Source organism: Dipodomys merriami, unplaced genomic scaffold, assembly GCF_024711535.1.
Source record: "Dipodomys merriami isolate MVZ:Mamm:240054 unplaced genomic scaffold, mDipMer1.0.p SCAF_33, whole genome shotgun sequence".
Lineage (NCBI taxonomy): Eukaryota > Metazoa > Chordata > Mammalia > Rodentia > Heteromyidae > Dipodomys > Dipodomys merriami.
In genome coordinates, this window is record NW_027204826.1 from 1,793,061 (window position 1) to 1,818,154 (window position 25,094).

Genomic DNA, 25,094 nt, shown 5'->3' on the forward strand with positions numbered 1-25,094 from the left:
AGTACTTGGCACTTTAACTCACTAGTTAGTGCTTTATACCAACTGAGCCATGTCTCCAACCCTTCCCTGAGCTTTTCCCCTCAAGGCTAGTGCTCTAACACTTGAACCACAGCTCCACTTCCGACTTTTTTGAGCTGCTTTTTTGTTTTTGTTTTTGTTTGTTTTTGGTTTTGAAATAAGAGTCTCAAAGACCTTCCTCTCTGGATTGGCTTCTTGCCACAATCCTCTGATTCTCAGCCTCCTGAGTAGCTAGGATTGCAGACATGAGCCACTGGCTTGTGATTTCCATTTCAGATGTGTTAAGTTTTATGCACTAGTGTGACAAGCTCAAGGAGATGTTTGCAGATGCAAATCTTGTATTCCTCAAAAGCCCCAGGCAATAGCTGAAGGTATGTATAGTGTGCATGTCAGCACCTTGGGTCACCAGGGAAAGCCCTAATTTGTGAGCTCTGGTGGTGGACAGAGAAGGGGCATGCTCTTTTATTTCTAGAAGAACAAGAGAAAAGTCCCAGCTCCTCTCCCCAAAGGCCAACTGTCCTTAATGTTTATCTTAGCTCCATAATTATCTCCATAATTCAACATGCTTAGATAGATCTATTTGTAGATCGCTCGTTCTATGTTCCAGCTATGAAAAATAAGGTTCTAACTCTTAACACTGCTCTTTACCTCTGTAACCTTTCTTCATATCAATGTTTAATGAATCACATTATTTTACTTTTCCTTAGTATCTGCTTAGAATTGTTTTCAGAACTCCTTGCAAATGTAAGAATGGAAAAATCAAGTCCCATGCATTGTATCTGCAAATTATATGTTTGAATCTTTTTATTTATTTATTTATTTATTTATTTATTTATTTATTTATTTTTGGATGTGGGGTCTGAACTCTGGGCGCTGTCCCTCAGCTCTTAAGCTCAAGGCTAGAGCTCTACTACTTAAGCCACAACACCACTTCTGGCTTTTTCTGTTTTGGTGCTGAGAAATTGAACCCAGGGCCTCATGCATATAAGGCAAGCACTCTACCACTGAGCCACCTTCCCAGCCCGAGACTCTTATTTTCAATTAACAAAAAAAGCTAGAATTGCAGTTGTGCTTCAAGTGAAAGAGTTCTTGTATGACTTAGTTTTGGGCTGGTCATATTAGTGTATATTGAAAATAATTTCCTCTCACTTTGGATATCACACTGTTTTCAGTAGATGAGAAATCTGACGTCATGCTAATCATTAAAACCTCACAGGGCAGGGCGCCCGTGGCTCATGCCTGTCATCCTAGCTACTCAGGAGGCTGAGATCTGAGGATCACAGTTCAAAGCCAGCCTGGGCAGGAAAGGCCGTGAGACTCTTTTTTGGGGGGGGGGTCCGGTTGGGGGGCCTGAACTCTGGGCCTGGGCGCTGTCCCTCAGCTCTTCAGCTCAAGGCTAGCGCTCTACCACTTGAGCCACAGCACCACTTTTTTTTCTGCTTATGTGGTGCTGAGGAATCGAACCCAGGGCCTCTAGCATGCAAAGCAAGCGCTCTAGCATGCAAAGCAAGCCACCTTCCCAGCCCAAAGTCTGTGAGATTCTTTTTTTGGGTCCGGTCGTGGGGTTAGGGCTAGCACTCTGCCACTTGAGCCACAGCTCCACTTCCAGCTTTTTTATTTTTGCTTATGTGGTGCTGAGGAATTGAACCCAGGGCCTCATGCATGCAAGACAAGCACTTTACCACTGAGCCACCTTCCCAGCCCGTGAGACTCTTATCTCTAATAAACCACCAGAAAACCAGAACTGTCACTGTGGCTCAAGTGGTAGAGATCTTGACTTGAGCTGAAGAGCTGAGGGACAGCAGGACCCATGCCAAATTCAAGCCCCACAGCTGACAAAAACAAACAAACAAAAAACCTCTCAGTTTTACCAGCTTGCTCCTCCTCTGTAGTATTTCTGTTTTGGATTTTTTTTATTTGTTTGTGTTTGTTTTTTAACTCTGGATCCTGTGCTTGCTAAACAAGCATTCTACCATTTGAGCCATGCCTCCAGTTCTAAGATCATTTTTGCCCAGAGCTCTAAATTTTTCCTTAATAGGTAACTACTTAGATCCTCATGTTCCTTGAGTCTTGGAGAGTTCATTATTTGTTCCCTCATTATAAGTTCCCTCATTATTAAACTATAACTTGGATTTTGGACACTGTAGGTCTGTCATATTTTCTGTTCATTAAAAAAAAAAAAAAAATCCATGTTGCCGGGCGCTGGTGGCTCACGCCTGTAATCCTAGCTACTCAGGAGGCTGAGATCTGAGGATCGAGGTTCAAAGCCAGCCTGGGCAGGAAAGTCTGTGAGACTCTTATCTCCAATAAACCACTAGAAAACCGGAAGTGGCGCTGTGGCTCAAGCAGTAGAGCACTCGCCTTGAGCTGAAGAGCTGAGGGACAGTGCCCAGACCCAGAGGTCAAGCCCCATGACCGACCAAAAAAAAGATATACTACTTGGAAAGTATCTCTAGGCTGTTTGGTTCCCTGCATTGCGTGGCTTCCTGGAGCAGTGTTTGTTATTTTCATCTTCTCTTATGAAAGTTGTTCCTCACATGGCCAGTGGGCCTTGCTGGGGTGCTAGTCTTCCCTGGCCATTTATCTTGGTTGACTAATCTGGATAAGAGGCAAGGATTGCAAGTTCCTCTGCTTCCCAGTAGACCTCACAATCGGAGTGGGAGTAGGTAGGTACGCTCTGTACCTGGGCAGAACACTTGCCTGGCAGGTTTCTTTTCAGCAAGAGCTCACAAGGAACCAGCTATCAGATGGCAGAACAGGAAGTACCTCCAGATATAAGCAGATTATGGACCCCAGTCCCTCTGGGTAAGAATGTTTTTGTTTTTATTTTTTTCCGGTCATGGGACTTGAACTCAGGGCCTGTGTACTGTCTCAGAGCTCTTTTTGCTCAAGGCTAGCACTTAAGCACTTGAGCCACAGTTCTACTTCCGTTTTTCTGTTGTTTCATTGGAGATAAGAGTCTTCAGGAGGCTGGGCGCTGGTGGCTCACGCCTGTAATCCTAGCTATTCAGGAGGCTGAGATCTGAGGATCGTGGTTCAATGCCAGCCTTGGCAGGAAAGTCCGAGAGACCCTTATCTCCAATAAAACACTAGAAAACCGGAAGTGGCTCAAGCAGTAGAGCACTGGCCTTGAGCTTAAGAGCACAGGGACAGTGCCCAGGCCCAGAGTTCAAACCCACAACTGACCAAAAAAAAAAAAAAAGTCTTAAGGACTTTCCGGCCTGGGCTGGCCTCAAACCACAATCCTCAGATCTCAGCCTCCTGAGTAGCTAGGATTATAGGCGTGATCTACCAGTGCCAGGCTTTAAAAAAACAACAACACCACTTTTAAAGGATTATAAGCAAACAAACATGAAGAAGCACACGGAATGTGTCACATAAACTGCTATGGGTTAGATGCTTGTGCCCCCTCCTAGATTCACCTTGGAGCTTCATCTCTAACTCAACAATGCTGACAGCCAGAGCCCCTCCCTCAACTGGCACCAATGCTTTTACAAGAGAAGCTTCACATGGGGTTCTGCTTTTTGCCCTTCTCCTTCAGTCATGGGAGGACACTGTACCTCTCCTCTGCAGGATGTAGCAATGGGCACCATCTTGCACACACAGGGTAGTGCTTGCAAACACGAAGCCTGTGGCACCTTGACCTTCCTGTCTTCTGGGCTGTGAGGAATACAGTCCGGCATCACTAATAGAAAAAAAAGGAAGGTTCAAGTTTGTCAAGATGTCGATTTTTTCCAACTTGATCTACAAATTCAACACAAACTTAAGCCCGTTATTTCTGTGAAACTGGCAAACTGATTCTAAAGTTTATATAGAGGGGCAAAATATCCAGAATAGCCAACCCAATATTGAGGAAAAGAACAAAATTGCTGTACTGGCACTAGTCAACTTCAAAATTTACTATAGAACTAAGTATGCAAAAAATAGCTAACTGATGTTTGGCCAAAATAAAGAAGTGCAAGCAATGTGATAGAGAAAAGTCATGCTGGTTCACCTGTAATCACAACACAGCACTCAGACGGCTGAGGCAGGAGGATCTCAAGTTCAAAGCAAGAAAAGCTACATATAGTGAGACCCTCAGGGAGGAAGGAAGGCAGGTGGGGAAGGAGAGAGAATATGTAATTATTAAAGGCACAAATTGCTACAGATCAGTGATAGACAATTTTTCTGTAACAGTACTGTGTTCCAATTTCCTATCATTTGACATCAATAAAAATAAAGTCCTCAAGAATGTTGGAACCGGGCTGGGAAGGTGGCTCAGTGGTAGAGTGGTTGCCTTGCAAGCATGAGGCCCTGGGTTCAATTCCTCTGCACCACATAAGCAGAAAAATCTGGAAGTAGAGCTGTGGCTCAAGTGCTAGAGCACTGGCCTTGAGCTGAAGAGCTGAGGGACAGCACCCAGGTCCAGAGTTCAGGCCCAAGACCGACAAAAAGAAAAAAGAAAAGTAAATAAAAAGAATGTTGGAATCTTATAGAAAGTAAGGTCACTTACAACATATAAGACATAAACTCCCAGACAAGAAAAACTGATGGAATTCATCACCACTATACCAGCTTTACTGGAAATACTTAAAAATATTCCTGTATTTGTGATAACTACCCTCAAGAGAACAAGGAGAAAATAAAACTCAATGGGAGAGGAGCAAATATACAAATGAGACAGAAATGAGATGTTATCACTATTGAAAAAAAATCACCAAATTCAAAAAATGACAGCCAGGCAGTAGTGACTCACTTCTGTAATCCTCTCTACTCAGAAGGCTGAGGTCTAAGGATTGAGGTTAGAAACCAGCCCAGGCAATAAAGCCCATGATCCTCTTAGCTCCAACCACTAGAAAACCAGAAGTGGATCTGTGCCTCAAAGCAGTAAAGTGCTAGCCCTTCAGCACAAAAAGCTCCAGGACACCCAGGCCCTGAGTTCAAGCCTCATCACCAAGAAAAAGGAAAAAAAAAAAAAAAGAATGACAAGAGTTCTTATAACAATAACCTTGTGTATAAAGGAATTAAAAACCCAATTAAAAGATATAGACTGGCTGAATGGATACAACAAAAAGCCCCTTGTATATATTGCTTACAAGAAACTGCCTTGGGCTGGGAAGGTGGCTCAGTGGTAGAGCGCTTGCCTTGCATGCCTGAGGCCCTGGGTTCGATTCCTCAGCACCACATAAGCAAAAAGAAAAAAGCCGGAAGTGGCGCTGTGGCTCAAGTGGTAGAACGCTAGCCTTGAGCTGAAGAGCTGAGGGACAGCGCCCAGGCCCAGAGTTCAGGCCCTACGACCAGACCCAAAAATAAATAAAGAAAGAAAGAAACTGCCTTTACTGATGTAGACACACACACACACACACACACACACACACACACACACACACACACAGAGTTTTTTTCTTTTTTTTTCTTTTCTTTTTTTTTTTGTCAGTCATGGGGCTTGAACTCTGGGCATAGGAACTATCCCTGAGCTCTTCAGCTCAAGGCTAGGGCTCTACCACTTAGAGCCACAGCACTACTTCTGGTTTTCTGATGGTTTATTGGAGATAAGAGTCTCATGGACTTTCCTGCCAGGGCTGGCTTTCTACCTCAGTCCTCAGATCTCAGCCTTCTGAGTTGCTAGGCTTACAGGAGAGAGCCACTGGCGCCAGCTGACACACACATTTTTTAAAGTGAAGGACTGCAAGGCACTGGTGGCGCATGTCTGTAACCCTAACTACTCAGGAGGTGAGATCTAAGGATCGTGGTTCAAAGCCAGCCTGGGCAGAAAGGTCCCCAGGAGACTCTTATCTCCAATTAACCACCAAAAACTAAAAGTGTAACTGTGGCTTAAAGTGGTAGAGTACTAGCTTTGAGCAAAAAAAAAAAAACAACTCAGAAACAGTGTCCGGGCCCTGAGTTCAAGCCTCAACAACTGAAAAAGTAAAAACTAAAAAATAAGTAGTGAGGAATGGAAAAAGTTACAGCATACACACATGGAAACCAAAGACAGCAGGAATGGCTATATATGTAGCAGATAAAGCTAAATCAAGCTGGATGCTGGTGGCTCACACTTGTAACCCTAGCTACTCAGGAGGCTGAGATCTGAGAGGATCACGGTTCAAAGCCAGCCGAAGCAGGAAAGTCCATGAGACTCTTGTCTCCAATAAACCACTCAGAAAACCAGAAGTGGCGCTGTGGTTCAAGTGGTAGAGCACTTGTCTTGAGCTGAAGAGCTGAGGGACAGTACCCAGGCCCAGAGTTCAAGCCCCATATCCAAACAAAAACAAAAACAAAAACATCCCACAACTAAATCAAAATCTGTGGACAGACATAAAAGCACATTATATGATGACAAAGGAAACAATTTGGCAAAAGGATACTGCAATTGTAAATATATATGCAGCCAAAACCAGAGCATCCAAATAGCTAGAACATATCTAATGACTTAGATGATAGAAACCTCTAAGATATAAATGTTTGAGGAACTTCACCCTTCTTTCAACATGGACAGACAGAAAATGGACCAAGAAATGCTGCAGTTAAAAAGCATAAACTATGGCTGGGAATGTGTCTCAGTGGTAGAGTGCTTACCTAACATGCATGAAGCCCTGGGTTCGATTCCTCAATAGCATATAAATGGAAAAGGCCAGAAGTGGCTCAAGTGGCAGAGTGCTAGCCTTGAGCAAAAAGCTCAGGGACAAGCTGGGCACTGGTGACTCATGCTTGTAATTCTAGCTACTAAGGAGGCTGAGATCTGAGGATCGAGGCAGGAAAGTCCATGAGATTCTTTTCTTCAATTAGCCACCAGGAAACCGGAAGTGGTGCTATGGTCCTTGAGCTGAAGAGCTGAGGGCCAGCATCCAGGACCAGAGTTCAAGCCCCAGGTCCAACCAAAAACAAAGCTCAGGAACAGTGCGCAGGCCCTGAGTTCAAGCCCAGGACTGGCTAAAAAAAAAAAAAAAAAAAAAGCATGAACTAAAAAGAAAAAGCAAAATTGGATTTGATCAAAATAAAAACTTTTGTTTGTGTGTGTGTGTGTGTGTGTGTGTGTGTGTGTGTGTGTGTGTGTGTGTGTTTGCTAGTCCTAGGAGCTGTCCCTGAGCTTTTGTGCTTAAGGCTAGCCCTCTACCACTTGAGTCACAAGCTCCACCTCCAGCTTTTTGATGGTTAATTGACGAGTCTCACATACTTTCCTGCTGGGTCTTGATTACAGGCAAGAGCCTCTGATAATTGGCAAAATGTTTGCTCTTTTTAAGATACAGTGAAGACAATGAAAGGCGAAGCCACAGAATGGTAGAAAATAATATTTCTGCCAGATGCTGGTGGCTCAAACCTATTATCCTAGCTACTCAGGAGGTAAGATCTGAGGATAACAGTTAAGCCAGCCTAGGCAGAAAAGTCTGTGAGACTCTTATCTCCAATAAACTATTTAGAAAAAGCCAGAAGTAATGCTGTGGCTCAAGCGGTAGAGCGCTTGCCTTGAGCAAAAGGAGCCCAGAGATAGCACCTAGTCCAAGAGTTCAAGTCCCAGGACCAACAAAAAAGAAAAGAATAGAAAAGCACATTTCCTGAGACATATCTGAAAAAGAATTTGCATCCAACATACATACATAATGAACTCTTACAATATGATAACTCAAGTTAAAAATGGTTAAAAAAAAAAAAAGGTAAAGTGGTTTTTCTTTCAGAGAAGATACATGAATGTAAAGAAGCACATGAAAAAGATGTTCAAGCTGGGCACTGGTGGCTCAAGCCTGTAATTCTAGCTACTCAGGAAGCTGAGATCTGAGGACTGAGGTTCAAAGCCAGCCCTGGCAGGAAAGTCCGTGAGACTCTTATCTCCAATGAACAACCAGAAAGCCAGAAGTGGTGCTGTGGCTCAAAGTGGTAGAATGCTAACCTTGAACAAAAGAGATCAGGGACAATGCCTGCGCCCTGAGTTCAAGCCGAGAGAGAGAGAGAGAGAGAGAGAGAGAGAGAGAGAGAGAGAGAGAGAGAGAGAGAGAGAGAGAGAGAGAGAGAGAGAGAGAGAGAGAGAGAGAGAGAGAGAGAGAGAGAGAGAGAGAGAGAGAGAGAGAGAGAGAGAGAGAGAGAGAGAGAGAGAGAGAGAGAGAGAGAGAGAGAGAGAGAGAAACAAGCAAGCAAGCAGGGATGTGAATGGGTGTCACTTTTGGTGGCCGTGTGGGGAACAATGTGACAACCTGTGTGACAACTTGGCAGGCACACAATGTGGGAGGAGCCTTCAGGGTGGGTGGTGAGTCACACCCTGGTAGGCTTCTCTCCCCTACTTGTAGCCTTGACTTACTGACCCATCCTATAGAACAGACGAGGGCAGAAATAACAGGATGCTAGATTACTAAATAACTAGATTTTAAAGATGACAGCTTCGTTCTCACGTGTTCTCTTAGCCTGTGATATTTTGGGGGAAGGCAGATGTCATGTTGTAAGGCCCAGGGTGAGCTTGGAAATGGATCCTCCATCAGCCAAACTGTGAGGTGAGCACACAGCCTCTCCGACAGGATTCCCCCTGATAGGTCTCTGGCTGAGTCATTCCCAGACTCCTGACCTAAAGGAACTGAGATAACACATTTTTGTTTTTGCCCATATTTGTTATGCTGCAATAGACAACAATGAAACCACTATATGGCCCAGAAATTGCACTCGCACAAATTTACCCAAGAGATAAAGAAAACTTGTCTGCAGGTCTGGGATGTAGCTCAGTGGCAAAGCGCTTGCCTAGCAAGTGTAACGTCCTGGGTTTGATCCCCAGTACCAAAAAAGAAAAAACAAAATACAATTAAGAAAGATAGGAAAGGAGGAAGGGAGGAAGGGAGGAAGGGAGGGAAAAAGAGGGAGGGAGGGATAGAGGGAAGGAGGGAAGGAGAAAACATGTCTGCAGAGCTGTGTACAAGAATAGTTACAGTAGCATATTCATTGAAAAGACAAAAAACTCAAAACAACAACAACAAAAAACAACAAACAAACTGAGGTGTACTTTTACACAAATGACTACCATCAACAAAAAGGAATGGACAACTAAAACACAACACAAATGGATCTCAAAAACATTATAAAGTGAAAAAAGCCAGAAGCAAATTAAAATATACTGTTTAATTCGACTTTTATAAAGTTTAGCAAATGTAAAAGTGGTTACCTGGGCTTATAGATTTGGGAATGACTGAAAAGGGCATTAGCAACCTTTTGGGTGTAGTAAAAATGCTCTGTATTTTTATTATAAAAATAGATACAGCTGGGCACCGGTGGCTCATGCCTGTAACCCTACTACTCAGGAGGCTGAGATCTGAGAAAGAGGTTCAAAGCCAGCCAGGGCAGGGAAGTCCATGAGACTCTTATCTCCAATAAAACACTAGAAAACCAGAAGTGGTGCTGTGGCTCAAGCAGTAGAGCGCTCTCCTTGAGCTGAAGAATGTAGGGACAGTGCCCAGGCCCAGAGTTCAAGCCCCACTACTGACAAAAAAAAAAAAAAAGAAAGGGGGCTGGGAATGTGGCTCAGTGGTAGAGCGCTTGCCTTGCATGCTCGAGGCCCTGGGTTCGATTCCTCAGCACCACATAAGCAAAAAGAAAAAAGCCGGAAGTGGCACTGTGGCTCAAGTGGTAGAACGCTAGCCTTGAGCTGAAGAGCTGAGGGACAGCGCCCAGGCCCAGAGTTCAGGCCCCATGACCGGACCCAAAAAAAAAAAAAAAAAGAAAAAGAAAAAATAGATATATAGACATAATCTATAATGTATATGTTGTACAATCACACATATATAACATACATATAATATACTATATATATATATATATATATATATCTTAAAACTCATGCCTTTTCTTTTACACCTCCATAAAGTTAATTTAAAATTTTTCTAGAACAAACTGGGCGGCAGTAGCTCACAACCATAATCCTACCTACTCAGGAGGCTGAGAGCTGAGGATCGAGGTTCAAAACCAGCCCAGGCAAGAAAAGTCCATGAGACTCTTATCTCCAATAAACCACCAGAAAACAGGAAGTGGTGCTGTGGCTCAAGTGGTAGAGAGCTCACCTTGAGCTGAAGAGCTGAGGGACAGCGCCCAGGCCCAGAGTTCAAGCTCCATGACCAAACAACAACAATAACAAAAAATTCCAGAACAAGGAGTACATAAACATAAATACATCAACATACATAAATACATCAACATACATAAATCCCTTTCTTATGCTGTAATGTTTCCACGTTGGTTCTCAAACTTTAGCATGCTCAGGATTTCCTGGCGGCCTGTTGGGCCTCCCCCAGAACCTCCGATTCTGTAGATCTGGCATGGGGCCTGACAATCTGCATTTGTGGAAAGTTTCCAGCTGATGCTAACAGTATATACTCATGTTCACACTCTGAAAACCATTAGCTTTTGTATCTCCAATTAGCCACTGAAAAGCCAAAAGTAGAACTGTGGCTATCCTTGAGCATAAAAGCTCAGAGACAGGGCATAGACCAGAGTTTAAGTTCCAGAACAGCCCCAAAAATAAAAATAAGAAGGGGCTAACTACACATGAGAATATTCATCACACACACACACACACACACACACACACACACACACACACACACACACACACACACACACACACACACACACACACACACACACACACACACACACACACACACACACACACACACACACACCATAAGCAACCCAACATTTGTTTATTTATTGGTGGTACTGGGGTTTGAACGCAGGGCCTCCTGCTTGCTAGGCAGGTAGGTACTCTACCAGTCGAGCCACACCTAGCTCTTAATCCAACTTTTAAAAGAGGCAAAAGATTTTGATACTTCATAAAGGAAATCCATAAAGCCAAGAGGCATAGGAAAGGCATTCTGTGTCATTGGTGACTAGACAAATGCAAATAAACACAACAGAAATCACACTACATGTCCTGAGTGGGCAACACAGAGGGCTTGGGAACATGCAGGGTTACTGAAAAGTCAGAGCAGTTGTGGCTCTTGCACAGTATGGGTGCATGTGTGTGGGGGGGGAATGGGGCAAATGATACAACCACTTGTGCAATCCCTGATACAGTCACACATTCGTCTACCGTAGGACATACTTCTAGGTATGCCCAAGGGAAATGAAAGCCTATGTCCACAACAGGACTTGTCCCCACACACTGACAAATGGCTTTTGCAATAGTCACACACTGGTAGTACTCTGTCACACATCACCAGCAGTGTGGTTATACATGAGAAGAAGGGGCATACAAATTGTGGGGGGAAATTCTATTCAGTGGGGTTGGAGGCGTGGCTCAGTTGGTAGAATGCCAGCAAATGAGTGAAAGTGTCAGGTATCCAGTTCAAGTCCCAATCTCAGGCAAAACAAAAGGAATACTGTTCAGCAACTAAACGTACACACACACACACACACACACATATAACAGTATGGATGAATCTCCCACACACACACATTCTGTATTGTTTTTTATTAATTTTATTTATTTTTGTTTGCATGTTAGGCAATTACTCTACCACTAAGCCACATTCCCAGCCAAAATCTATAAATATATATACAACATGTGTGAATAAAGAAGTCACGCACAAAGCTGGGCATCAGTGGTTTACTCCTGTCATCCTAACTACTCAGGAGGCTGAGATCTGAGGATTGTGGTTCAAAGCCAGCTTGGGAAGGAAAGTTTATGAGACTCTTCTTTTTTTTTTTTTTTTGGTCATGGGGCCTGAACTCTGGGCCTGAACACTGTCCTTCAGCTCTTCAGCTCAAGGCTAGTGCTCTACCCACTTGAGCCATAGTGCCATTTCCAGCATTTTCTGCTTATGTGGTGCTGAGGAATCAAATCCAGGGCCTCATGCATGCGAGGCAAGCACTCTACCACTGAGCCACCTTCCCAGCCCGAGACTCTTATTTTCAATTAACAAAAAAAGCCAGAAGTGCAGTTGTGGTTCAAGTGAAAGAGTACTATCCTTGAGTAAAAAAGCTCAGGTCCTGAGTCTGAGCCCCAAGACTGGCATAAAAATAAAAGAAGTCATGCTCAAAATATCACATACTCAATGATTCTATTTTGCTGATGTTCTAGAACAAGCAAAATATATAGCTGTAATAGAAGTTGAATAGTGTTTGCCTTTGGAAGCATCCAGAGTCTTGCAGAAGAGGTCAGGTGTGACATAATAAAGATATGTACATATTGGTTCCTGACACAAGCTCTTAAACCCTGTTACTGCCCTGAGTGCTAGGAGCATCTCTGGTCATATTTGGTCTATATCCATGACACAGTATTCTTCTAAGATCCTCAAACATCTGGAAGTGCTGGGGTGCCATACCCAGAGAGGAACTGAAGGCTCTGTGCCCACAGCCATAACTTACTCCATGTACCTCTTCTGACTGTTTTTTCTGTTAGATAGTTATAATAATTAATAAATGCTTTTCCTGAGTTCCATAAGCCATTCTTGAAAACTCCTACATCAAGAGCAGGTCAGAGCAACTCTGGTTCCCAATTCTTCAGAAGTGCAGAAGGCTCCAGAAATGAGGGACAGTCTTTGCTGGTGAACCCTTCCCCTATAAGCTTTTTTCTAACTGGGGAAAAGCACCAGAAAGTGGGAAATGGTAGGATACGTGCATGGCCACGTAGGCCCTGAAACCCCCACACACTTGGCATATAAGGAGATGGGTATAAGCCGGGTGCTGGTGGCTCATGCCTGTAATCCTAGCTACTCAGGAGGCTGAGATCTGAGGATCGCGGTTCAAAGCCAGCCCGGGCAGGAGAGACTGTGAGACTCCTATCTCCAATAAAACCACCAGAAAACCGGAAGTGGTGCTGTAGCTCAAGTGGTAGAGCGCTCGCCTTGAGCTGAAGAGCTGAGGGACAGCGCCCAAGCCCAGAGTTCAAGCCCCACGACCGACACAAAAAAAAAAAAAAAAAGGAGATGGGTATAGGGCTAGGAAGGTGGCTCAGTGGTAGGGCTCTGGCCTTCCATGCATGAGGCCCTGCATTCAGTTCCTCAGCACCACATAAGCAGAAAAAGCCAGAAGTGGTGCTGTGGCTCAAGTGGTAGAGCAGTAAGCTTGAGCTGAAGAGCTGAGGGACAGCGCCCAGGCCCAGAGTTCAGGCCCCATAACTGACAAAAACAAAAAACAAAAACAAAAAGTGATGGGTGTAGAGGCATTCTCTTTAACTTCATATTTTTCTAAATTAATTGAACTGCATGGAGATCTATGGGGTTTTTTGTTTTGTTTTTGTGCTGGTCTTGGGACTTGAACTCAGGGCCTGTGTACTGTCCTTTAGCTTTTTTTTTTTTTTTTTTTTTTGTCTACTCAGGCTTTCTTTCTTCTTGTGTCCACTTCAACATTTTCTATCCTCTATGGAGATGAACTCTATACATCTGGATTCCAGATGTATTGCTATGTGTTTGTTTATAGATCTTTGGTTTTTCAAATTTTTATTATTATAAAGGCGATGTACAGAGAGGTTGCAGTTATATAAGTCAGGTAAAGAATACATTTGTTTTGGGCCCATGTCACCCTTTCCCATCTCCACCCACAAGCTGTATAATTCATTTTCTACATAGTGTCTAGTGAGTACCACTGCTGCATTTGTTTCCTTGAGCTTTTTTGCACAAGCTTAGCGCTCTACCAGTTGAGCCACAGTTCCATGTCTGGCTCTTTTGTGTGTGGGTGGGTAAGTGGAGCTAAGGATCTCACAGACATTTCTTCCAGGACTGGCTTCAAACTGCAATCCTCAAATCTCAGCCTCCTGCCTAGCTAGGATTGCAGGGATGAGCCACCAGTGCTTGGCGAGATCTATGTATTTTATAGTACGTAAATTACTCTTTAATAAAAGAACATGGTTAGAAGTAAGCAGGCAGGGGTTACATCAATAAATTTAAAGTCCAACACACCATTAAGGAATAGCTAAGAATGACCACCCAGTACAGCAGTTGCAGCTCCCAGAGCCTGGAGTCAGTTCTGTCCCTCACAATTGTACCCCATTTCTTTTTCTTTTTTTGCTTTTTTGGGGGGAGAGGGAGGTCTGGTCGTGGGGCCTGAACTCTGGGCCTGGGTGCTGTCCCTCAGCTCTTCAGCTCAAGGCTAGTACTCTACCACTTGAGCCACAGCACCACTTCCGGCTTTTTTCTTTTTGTGTATGTGGTGCTGAGGAATCAAACTCAGGGCTTCATGTATGCAAAGCAAGCGCTCTACCACTGAGCCACCTTCCCAGTTCCCTGTACCCCATTTCTTTTTTGGGGGGGTCCAGTAGTGGGGCCTGAACTCTGGGCCTGGGCACTGTCCCTCAACTCTTCAGCTCAAGGCTAGCGCTCTACCACTTGAGCCACAGCACCACTTCGAGCTTTTTTCTTTTTACTTATGTGGTGCTGAGGAATTGAACCCAGGGCCTCAGGCATGCAAGGCAAGCGCTCTACCACTGAGCCACCTTCCCAGACCCACTGTACCCCATTTCTGAAGCCATGAGGGACCTAATGAAAGGAAATGGTACAACTGCTCTCACCTTGCATTCAGCAGAAGGGAACCTGGAGAAGCAAGCATTCTTTAAAATGTTGCTCATCTCATTATGTGGGCTTGTCTGCACTCCGCTTCCAAGAACAGCATTCTGAAAATAAAACTCTTGCTTAATTTAGCTTTTGTGATATAAAGATATAACAAACATCTCTAAGTTACACATGTAAATTAACTTCACCATTATAGAACTTGATATTTTTATATTTTTGGTAAGATGTAAGTTTATCTTTAAACTTTATTTCTATAAACTCTACCAACTAAATGGTAAAAAAAAAAAAAGAGGAAAAAAAGCATACTTTATATGATCCATCAAAATCAGTAAGATTCCAAGATAACTTTTATAGTCCAAGGGCCCACATTTTGAATTATTGTTATAAAAATGGAATGAGGGTATCAGGAGGATCCCATGCTATTTCCATAAAGATAAAATCATTACTAAGTCATTCTCAATGTCTTAAATATTCCTTGCTGCAGATGTCAGAGGAAGATCTCTTACTAAGTATCTAAAAAGAAACAATGGGTCTTAAATATTCTCCCTCCAAATTCATTACCATACTTACTTTCCTTATATTTCTCATTGTTTTATCCAACTATTGTGGTGCAACACGAAGTCATCCAGAAGCAGATAATTAAATTTTAATGCAGTCTAGAATTTTGTGCCTTGTTTACACTGTAGCTAAATATAGTTGATTGGGTTTTACTTTAGAATTTCAAGGGCTTGTTTCTTCTGTTTTTTCCTAGCTGCTTTTAAAAGGCAATGCATAACGATCACAGATATTTAGGTTTTCAAAATAATATCAGGCTATATACAATATGCTATTATTTATGCTATGGTGTATACCAAGAAAAGTAATGGAATCTTTGTATATGGTACAGAGACCTTAACAAAAATCTTCCAATATAAAGATTATCTTCATTTTATAGAGAAGGAACTGGGTCTAAGAGATTTAAATGGAGTTCCCCAAGACTATAGTTCACAATTGGCAGTACCATGATTAAAACCCAGGTCTGGGGTTGGGAAGGTGGTTCAGTGGTAGAGTGCTTGCCCTGCATGCATGAGGCCCTGGGTTCAATTCTTTTTTTTTTTTTTTATTGTGAAAATACTGCCTGGGTTCAATTCTTCAGTACCACATAAGCAGAGAAAGTTGGAAGTGGCGCTGTGGCACAAGTAGTAGAGTGCTAGCCTTGAGCTGAAGAGTGCCCAAAACCAGAGTTCAGGCCCCATGACTGGAAAAACAAACAAACAAACAAACAAAAAAACCTAGGTCTGCCTTGCTCCACAATGCAATACTACCTACTTACCATTGCTTCTAGACAGACAGACAGACAGACAGACAGACAGACAGACAGACAGACAGACAGACAGACAGACAGATAGATAGATAGATAGATAGATAGATAGATAGATAGATAGATAGATAGATAGATAGATAGTAGATAGAGATTTTTTTGTCAGTTGTGGGGCCTGGGCACTATCCCTGAGCTCTTTACCTCATGGCTAGCTCTTGACCACCTTAAGCCACAGCTCCACTTCCAGTTTTTGAGTAATTAATTGGAGATAAGAGCCTCATAGAGACTTTTCTGCCTTGGCTGGCTTCAAACCTTTATCCTCAGATCTCAGCTTCCTGAGTAGCTAGGATTATAGGCATGAACCACTAATATCCAGCTTCTGCCTGGCTCAACATACATTTTTAATACCTATGCCATACCAGATACTGCACTGAGCATCTAGAAAGTAAAATGATGAAGAAATCCCAAAGGGTTCCTGTACTTCTGTAAGAGTCAGACATCAATCAAATAGTCATACATTTAGAGGTGAACTCACAACCAGATCTAGTAAGGAGTACTTTCCTGAGAACGCCAATATTTAAAGACTATGTTCAGGAACTGGGGTTTGTGACTGTAATTTTGTCTATTTGGGAGACTAAGACCTAGAAGATCACAGTTTGAAGCCAGCCTGGATAGAAAAGTCTAAGTCCAAGAGAGATTCTGTCTTCAGTACCAAACTGGAGGTGTCTAAGTGAGTGACAACCAAGAACAAGGAAGGTGAGAAAAAACATGAGGTCCTGAGTTCAAGACCTGGCACAGATGCACAAATACACACATGCACATGCATGCACACACACAAATATTAACATGCTATGGCTACAGACTGAACGTATTTTCTCTGAGGAATGAAATGTAAAGAAAGTCTCATCCGGCCTCAGGGCCGCACACCTGTAATCCTAGCTACTCAGGAAGCTGAGAGCTGAGGATAGCAGTTCAAAGCCAGCCCAGGCAGGAATGTCCATGAAACTCATCTCCAATTAATGGCCAGAAAACCAGAAATGGTGCTGTGGCCCAAGTGGCAGAGCACTGGCCTTGAGCTGAAGAGCTCAGGCCCAGAGTTCAAGCCCTATGATTGACAGGAAAAAAAAAGTCTCAAAACCCCACATACAGGGCATATAAATTGTTTTAAGATTCCACATAAAATATATCTGAACTCCTCTTTCTCTGAAAATAATTGGTATTACAAAAAAATCCATTTCACATTTAAAATTTCATTCCTAAATAGTGATGAGAATTTTGATATGTTTATTTCACCATATATTAGCAATTAGCAACAACTGTGATTATGGGTTGATTATTAGACATGAACAAATCAAGTGGGAGTTTGGGCATAATTTTTCTTTCTAAATAATGTTATATATAAATAGACTTTACATGTTTGGTTTCCATAGCACAGTCATAGGTTATATTCATAAAGGATGTGAGATTGCTGACAATTTTCCTACCATTCTGCTTTGAGTCAACTTTGCTGGCCTTACATTAGTAGTACTTATAAGGGGTGACCCTGTCCAGAAATAAATGTACTCTCTACCTGACTTATATGTAACCCGTCTGTACATCACCTTTATAATAACAATAAAAATATTTTAAGAAACAATATTAGACAGACACCGGTGGCTCATGACTGTCATCCTAGCTACTCAGGAGACTGAGGTATTAGTATTGTGGTTCAAAGCCAGCCCAGGCAAGAAAGTCCATGAGACTCTTATCTCCAATGAACCACCAGAAAACTGGTGGTGCTGTGGCTCAAGTGGTAGTGTGCTAGCCTTGAGCTGAAGAGGTCAGGGACAGTGTTCAGGCCCAGAGTTCAAGCTCTATAACTGACAAAAACAAAACAAAAACACAATATTAGTATTTATATGGGCAGCTTGACTCAGGGTACATCAGAAAACGAAAGCAAACTATTAGGCAGCAAATAATGCTTGACACCCCAAAGTTACTATCTACATCTTTAGAGCCAGCAACAATAGAATCTGCATTGTCACACCGTTTCAGGTTTTATAACAATTATTTAGATCATATTTTTTCCATATGTGACAAACAAAATTTTTTAATATTACCTTTCTTTAAAAGCCAGTACATATTTTTCAATGAATTAAATCCATAAAAATAAGTCTATTCTGCTTAGCCCCATATTTTCCTTTGGTTGGGGTTTTTTAAAACTGTTTTTTGTTTGTTTGTTTGTTTGGTACTGGGGATCAAACCCAGGATGTTGCACTTGCTAGACAAGCACTTTGCTACTGAGCTACATCCCAGCCCCCACATTTTCCTATGATTGGTATTCAAGTATCTTATTATACAAAAAGCTGGCTACATGGTTATTGCCATGTAACTAATTTTCAGAAAGACAAGAATAGAAAAGCAAAACCTCAAACCTCATATAGTCAAGTATTTGGAATAAATCCTTTTTTTCCGTAATGCTGAAAACATTTAAAAAGACAACTGGGGGCTGGGAATGTGACTTAGTGGTAGAGTGCTTGAATGCTAGCATGAATGAAGCCCTGGATTCAATTCCTCAGGACCACATAAACAGAAAAAGTCGGAAGTGGCAATGTGGCTCAAGTGGTAGAGTGCTAGCCTTGAGCAAAAATAAGCTCAGAGTTCAAGCCCCAGGACTAGAAAAAAAAATACAACTGGAAGAAAAGGATGTGTTCTTACATAAAGTATTTAGAGTAAAAGATCACTTGGGAAGTAATAAACAGACAACAGTACAGAACTAAAAGACTGTTCTATAAAAAGCCATGACTTTATACTGAAGTTCTTCCACTGGATTCAACAAACTATCTCTGAAGATTTTTATTTGGTTGTACACGTTTCCAGAATTTCTTACTGTATAATTCAGTGTGGCAAACCAGTTTTCAGAAGGCGCTCCCTAATTAGGCTAAGAGTGTAACTCTGAGCTATGTCAATAGTCTCTCCCAGAAAGTGAAAATGTAAATGGGGCCATTTATTGAGAAGATGCCTGCTGCTCAGGTTGTAGGGGGCTTGTTCCCAAGGGTTCGTGTTTTGGACCCCAGATTGGAAGAGTTGGGAGATGAAGTGGACTCTTTAAGAGGTGAAGTTTAGGGAGATGTCCTTAGATTATGGATGGAGCTGCCCTCAGAGGGATGGAGGCCTCTGGCTTCCTGTGTCAAGCTATGAACTGTAACCCTGTACCAGTGGCTCATGCCTGTGATCTCAGCTATGGGGGAAGATGGCATGAGATGGGGTGGGGACTGATGTTCCAGCCCATCCCAGGTGGGAAAGTCCATGGGACTTCATCTCAATGGAAAGAAGGTGGGTGTAGTGATGGATGCCACAACAGGAAACCTATAATAGGCCTACTGTGGTCCAGGGAAGATCCTGGGCATGAAGCAAAGCAAAAAACTCTGGCGTGCTGGCTCAACAGTAGAGCCTGCCTAGCAATGGCAAAAGTGCTGAGTTCAAATCACTGTACTGTTCCTCCCACCCCTCCAAAATACCAAAATCTATGCAGCTCTTCCTCCCACATGAGCTCTGAACTTTGTGCTAGCATCCAGTGCTAGGCCCTTACTGGAAGGTGACCGATGGAATTACTTCATCTTGGATGTTGAGCCTCCAGAACCATCTCAGGAGAATCTGCACGGTTAGCAACCTTGTGGCACTGAGGTGGGTTGGAAATGGACGCCCTTCCTATGGCTCCACCGCCTCTGTTGCCTACTTCCTATGATTTTGGTTTAGAGAAGTGGGGCTGAAAATTACTTGTGTGAGAAAAGCCACTTTTTCTTCCTTTTTTGGTAATTATTCAAGTTTTTATTATTCATAAATCACGGGGGATCATATTATTTTCCAAGTTGCAGCCTCCAGTGAACAGAAACTGAACAGTACCAGGCACTGATAGTTAGAAGCCAGTCTCGGGGGGACAAAGTCTAGGAGACCTCCTTCTCAAACCATAGCTGAGTATAGTAGCATATGCTGGTCATCCCAAACCACGTGGAAGGCTGAGATTGGGAGGGCTGTGGTGCCAGGACAGCCCAGGCAGAAAAGTCCTTGAGACTGTTTCCACAGAGGGAAGCTGGGTACTGTGGAGTCTTACCATCAATGGAAAGCCTAAAAGTAGGCTGGCTGTGGCTCACATGGGAAATGAGACCTGATCCTGGAGGTGTGGCTCAGTGGAATCATGCCAGCCTAGCAAATGTAAGTCCTCAAGTTCAAATCCGCAGGACTGCCAAACTTATTTTTTTATTTTTATTTATTTATTTTTGCCAATCCTGAGGCTTGAACACAGCGTCTGGTGCTACCCCTGAGCCTTTTTATGCTCTAGACGAGTGCTCTACCACGTGAGCCACAGCGCTACTTTCAGGATAAGAGTCTCATGGACTTTTCTGCCTAGGCTATGTGATTCTCAGATCTCAGCTCCTGAGTAGCTAGAATTACAGGCATGAGCCACTGGCACCTGGCCCAAATTTATTTTTTAATTTTATTTATTTATTTATTTATTTATTTTTATTTATGTTGGTTGTGAGGCTTGAACTCAGGGCCTTGAACTTTTCTGCTCAAGGCTAGTGAGCTACTACTTTGAGCCACAGCACCACTTTCAGTTTTCTGGCAGTTCATTGGAGTTAAAAGTGCCACGGCCTTTCCTGCCTGGGCTGTTTTTTGTTTTGTTTGTGGCCATTCCTGGGGCTTGAACTCAGAACCTAGGTGCTGTCCCTGAGCTTCTTTTGCTCAAGGCTAGGACTCCATCACTTGAGCCATAGCACCACTTCCGGCTCTTTCTGTTTATATGGTGCTGAGGAATCAAACCTTGGGCTTCATGCATACTAGGCAAGCACTCTACCACTGAGCTACTTTCCCAGCTCTGGGCTGGTTTTGAATCACAATTTTCAGATCTCAGCCTCTTGAGTAGCTAGGATGACAGGCATGAGCAACCAGTGCCTGGCCCAAATTTATTTTTAGGCTGTACTATTAATCTTTTTTGGACACACACATAGAATAAATACAACCTCCAGTTGGCCACCTGTAATCTTACAACTGTCTACATGCACACACTTCTTATATCTGTGATCATGATATTCTTGAGGGGACAGTTTTTGCATGTGGTGGGGTGCTAGTGTAGACAAAGTCTCTATCTAGCCAGTTTGGCCACAAACCACAATGCAAAAAGAAAAAAAAATGCACTACACAAAGCTTAAACAGTTTGTTCCACTCCCATACTCATGTTTTATGGCACCATTTTCCTGATACAATGGGACCCACAGACTCACAAAACTCTTTCTTCTTCCTCTTCCTCCTCCTCCTCCTCCTCCCCCTCCCCTCCTCCTCCCCCTCCCCCTCCTCCTCCTCCCCCTCCTCCTCCTCCTCCCCCTCCTCCTCCTCCCCCTCCTCTTCCTCCTCCTCCTCCTCCTCCTCCTCCTCCTCCTCCTCCTCCTCCTCCTCCTCCTCCTCCTCCTCTTTTTCTTCTTCTTCTTCTTCTTTTTGGTCTGGGACCAGGACTTGAACTGTGTGCCTGATGCTTTTGCTCTTTGGTAGCCCTCTACTAATTGATCCATGCCTCCAACCCCACAAAACTCCCTCTCCTTGGGCCCCAGCTGCCTACTGAGGTAGCAGGTACACTATTTATAGTTCTAGGATTCCCCAACCTCTCCATCAGCAAGAATCACCTGAGACAGCTAAAAATAAAAAAAACAAGTTGGTCTCCTGGAAATCAGATTTCAGTGGCATTCAGTGAGGATCTAAAATCTGCTCATAGTATTCACACCAAAGACAGAGACAACTGCTGTAGATATAGCCAAGCCTGGAGAAAGCATCTGATTTAAGAATATCAAAAGGGAGAAAGAGCTCCCCTGTGCCTGCTCTCCCCACCATCCCCCTGACCCCCACTACACACACACACACACACACACACACACACACACACACACACACACACACACACACACACACACACACACACACACACACACACACACACACACACACACACACACACACACACACACACACACACACACCCTCCCCAAGTTTAGGTATATGCAGTGGAAGCAGGTTACCACTAGGGGGAAACATAAAGCTAAGAAATAGTTGGGACTTTTTCTTCATTTTACAACTTAAAATGGTTTCACCTACAATTTGTACAGACTGAGAGGGAAGAGGCTGGGAAAGGTTGTGGGAGAGGAGCAGTGCACTTAAAAAAATTGGGTAAAAGGTATTAGTGCATAATTTGCATAAAGATTTCTCTTAGATAACCACTCTATGGGAAAAATATTCAACTCAAGTAACATGAACTTCAACTTTTTTATTTTTTTGGTTGGTCGTAGGGCCTGAACTCTGGGCCTGGGCGCTGTCCCTCAGCTCTCCAGCTCAAGGCTAGTGCTCTACCACTTGAGCCACAGCGCCACTTCTAGCTTTTTCTGTTTATATGGTGCTGAGGAATCCAAGCCAGTGTCTCATGCATTCAAGGCACTGAGCCACCTTCCCAGCCCCAAGAAGACAGTTTTGTTTGTTTTGGTCAGTTGTGGGGCTTGAACTCTGGGCTTGGATGCTGTCCTTTAGATCTTCAGCTCAAGGTGAGCACTCTACCACTTGAGCCACAGAGCCACTTCCGGTTTTCTAGTGGTTTTTTTGGAGATAAGAGTCTCTCTGACTTTCCTGCTTTGAAATGTGATCCTCAGATCTCAGCCTCCTGAGTAGCTAAAATTACAGGCATGAGCCATCAGTGCCCAGCTAAGAAGACAGACTTTTAAGGAAAGGTGTAGGAGGGAAAAGGGCAGAGAGAAAAGGGTCCTGAGTAGAAAGAAAATGAACAAGATTGGACAAGATTCAAAACAAAACAGAACAAGCCAGGCACTGGTGGCTCCCTCCTGTCATCCTAGCTACTCAGTAGGCTGAGATCTGAGGATTGCTGTTCAAAGTCAGCCTGGGCAGGAAAGTCCGTGAGACTCTTATCTCCAATCAACCACCAGAAACCCGAAAGTGGTACTGTGGCTCAAGTGGTAGAGCTCTCACCTTGAGCTGAAGAGCTGAGGGACAGCGCCCAGAACCAGAGTTCAAGCCCCACGACTGACCAAAAAACAAAAAACAAAAAACAAAAAAACAAAAAAAACCAGAGCAACACCCACAATGTAAAGCCGGATGCGGATAGCTATGACTACAATCCTAACTATTCAGGAGGCTGGAGATCTGACAGAAAAGTTTAGGGACAACGAACACTCAGGCCCTGAGTTAAAGTCCCAGAACCATTAAAAAAGTAAAAGCCACCATAATCTGTACAATTAATGTACATTAAATTGTGAATAAAGCTACTTTAAAAGAGGTATATAAGAACTGGGAATGAAAGCTGTCAATAAAGCCAAAGGCCATCTTGGAACATACGTGTCTTAGAAACAACAGTTTCCAGGGCTGGGAAGGTAGCTCAGTGGTAGAGCGCTTACCTTGCATGCATGAGGCCCTGGGTTTGATTCCTCGGCACCACATCAGCAGAAAAAGCCGGAAGTAGCTCTGTGGCTCTAAGTGGTAGAGCACTAGCCTTGAACTGAAGAGCTGAGGGACAGCGCCCAGGCCCAGAGTTCAGGACCCACAACTAACCGAAAAAAGAAAAGAAACCATGGTTTTGAATCTTTACAATTGTTTGAACATAAAACGGTCAGGACCCCATAAACAATGGCTGTATTTTTAGCTTAAATTAATGGAAGACCACAAATTAAAAGCAACTAGCCTTAAATATCTGTTACAGCACTACGGACATTATAAAGAGTTTTGCATTTGTACGGGCTGGTTTTTGTGTCAGTTCTGAGACTTGAACTCAGGGCCTGCGTGCTGTCCCTTAGCTTTTTCAATCAAGGTTGGTGCACTTGAGCCAGAGCTCCATTTTAGACTTTTTAGTAGTTAATTGGAGATAAAAAGTCCTACAAACTTTCCTGCCTGGGTTGGTCTGGAACTGACACCCTTAGGTCTCAGCTTCTTGAGTAGCTGGGATTACAGGCATCAGCCCAGCTTTGGTGAGGAATTTTTAATTAACCCACTGAGACTTTCTGTGGGTGCATCCAGATTGCTCTGTGAGTCCACTCTGCACCCATTAAACAGAAATGTTGGTCCTGGAACAAACGTTCCCAACTAGAGTGAGACAGCTCATCTCCAGGGGGAAAAAAAATCTTCCTTTTTCTGGTACAGCACTCATGGGGTATATGTGTGGTATTGTAATTTCTTGGGGGTGAGGGGCTCCAAGTGGTTAAAAATAAATGTCTCCCACAGCTTAAGAGTGGAAAATTGCAAAAGGGGCCGGGCACCAGGGGGCTCACACCTGTAATCTTAGCTTCTCAGGAGGCTGAGTTCTGAGGATCAAGGTTGGAGGAGAGAGACACCAATTAACCAGGAAAACAAAGCCAGAAGTAAAGTGATGGGAGGAAGGGAGGAGCCAAAGTACAGTGCCCAGGCCCTGAGTTCAAGCCCCAGGACCACCCCCCAAAAGAAGAGAATGAAAAGGAGTGTGTGTGAGAGAAACACTTTTCAGCAGGGGAAATCCTGAGGGGGAAGTGGGGGTCCTGAGGGGGTGGGGGTCATGAGGCGGGAGAGGGTCCTGAGGGGAGCAGGGGGGTCCCCAGGGAGGAGGGGGTCCTGGGGGGGGCAAAGGCCCTGAAAGGGAGGTTCTAAGGGGGGAGGGGGTCCTGAGGAGCCGGAGTCCTGAGGGGGAGCAGGGGTCCTGAGGGAAGGGGGTCCTGAGGAGCCGGAGTCCCGAGGGGGAGAGAGGGTCCTGAGGGGAGGGGATCCTGAGGAGCCGGAGTCCTGAGGGAGAGCAGGGGTCCTGAGGGGAGGGGATCCTGAGGAGCTGGAGTCCTGAGGGGGAGAGAGGGTCCTGAGAGGAGGGGGTCCTGAGGGGAGGGAGTCCTGAGGGGGAGCAGGGGTCCTGAGGGGAGGGGGTCCTGAAGGGAGCAGGGATCCTGAGGGGAGGGGGTCCTGATGGGAGGGGGTCCTGAGGGTAGGGGGGTCCTGAGGGGAGGGGGTCCTGAGAGGAGGGGGTCCTGAGGGGAGTGGGTCCTGAGGGGAGTGGGGGTCCTGAGGGGAGGGGGTCCTGATGGGAGGGGGTCCTGAGGGGAGGGGGGTCCTGAGAGGAGGGGGTCCTGAGGGGAGGGGGTCCTGAAGGGAGCAGGGGTCCTGAGGGGAGGGGGTACTGAGGGGAGGGGGTCCTGAGGGGAGGGAGTCCTGAGGGAAGGGGGTCCTGAGGAGAGGGAGTCCTGAGGGGGAGCAGGGGTCCTGATGGGAGGGGGTCCTGATGGGAGGGGGTCCTGAGGGGGATTAGGGGTCCTGATGGGAGGGGG

General features: G+C 44.2%; 1 protein-coding gene across 2 annotated transcripts in view; it reads right to left on the reverse strand.

Moving 5' to 3' along the window:
• The window catches only part of Nrg4 (neuregulin 4), a 70,756-nt gene that overhangs the window by 44,752 nt on the left and 910 nt on the right, over positions 1–25,094 (reverse strand). Inside the window, exons 2-4 of one of the 2 annotated variants that reach the window (XM_070042808.1) lie at positions 23,211–23,359; positions 14,480–14,581; positions 3,579–3,703 (exon numbers count right to left, since the gene is read on the reverse strand). The gene's annotated coding sequence lies outside the window, so the exon portion shown is untranslated. Of the gene's footprint in view, positions 1–3,578; positions 3,704–8,381; positions 8,503–14,479; positions 14,582–23,210; positions 23,360–25,094 lie in introns of those variants that run through there. The other variant, XM_070042809.1, reaches the window with a different exon arrangement.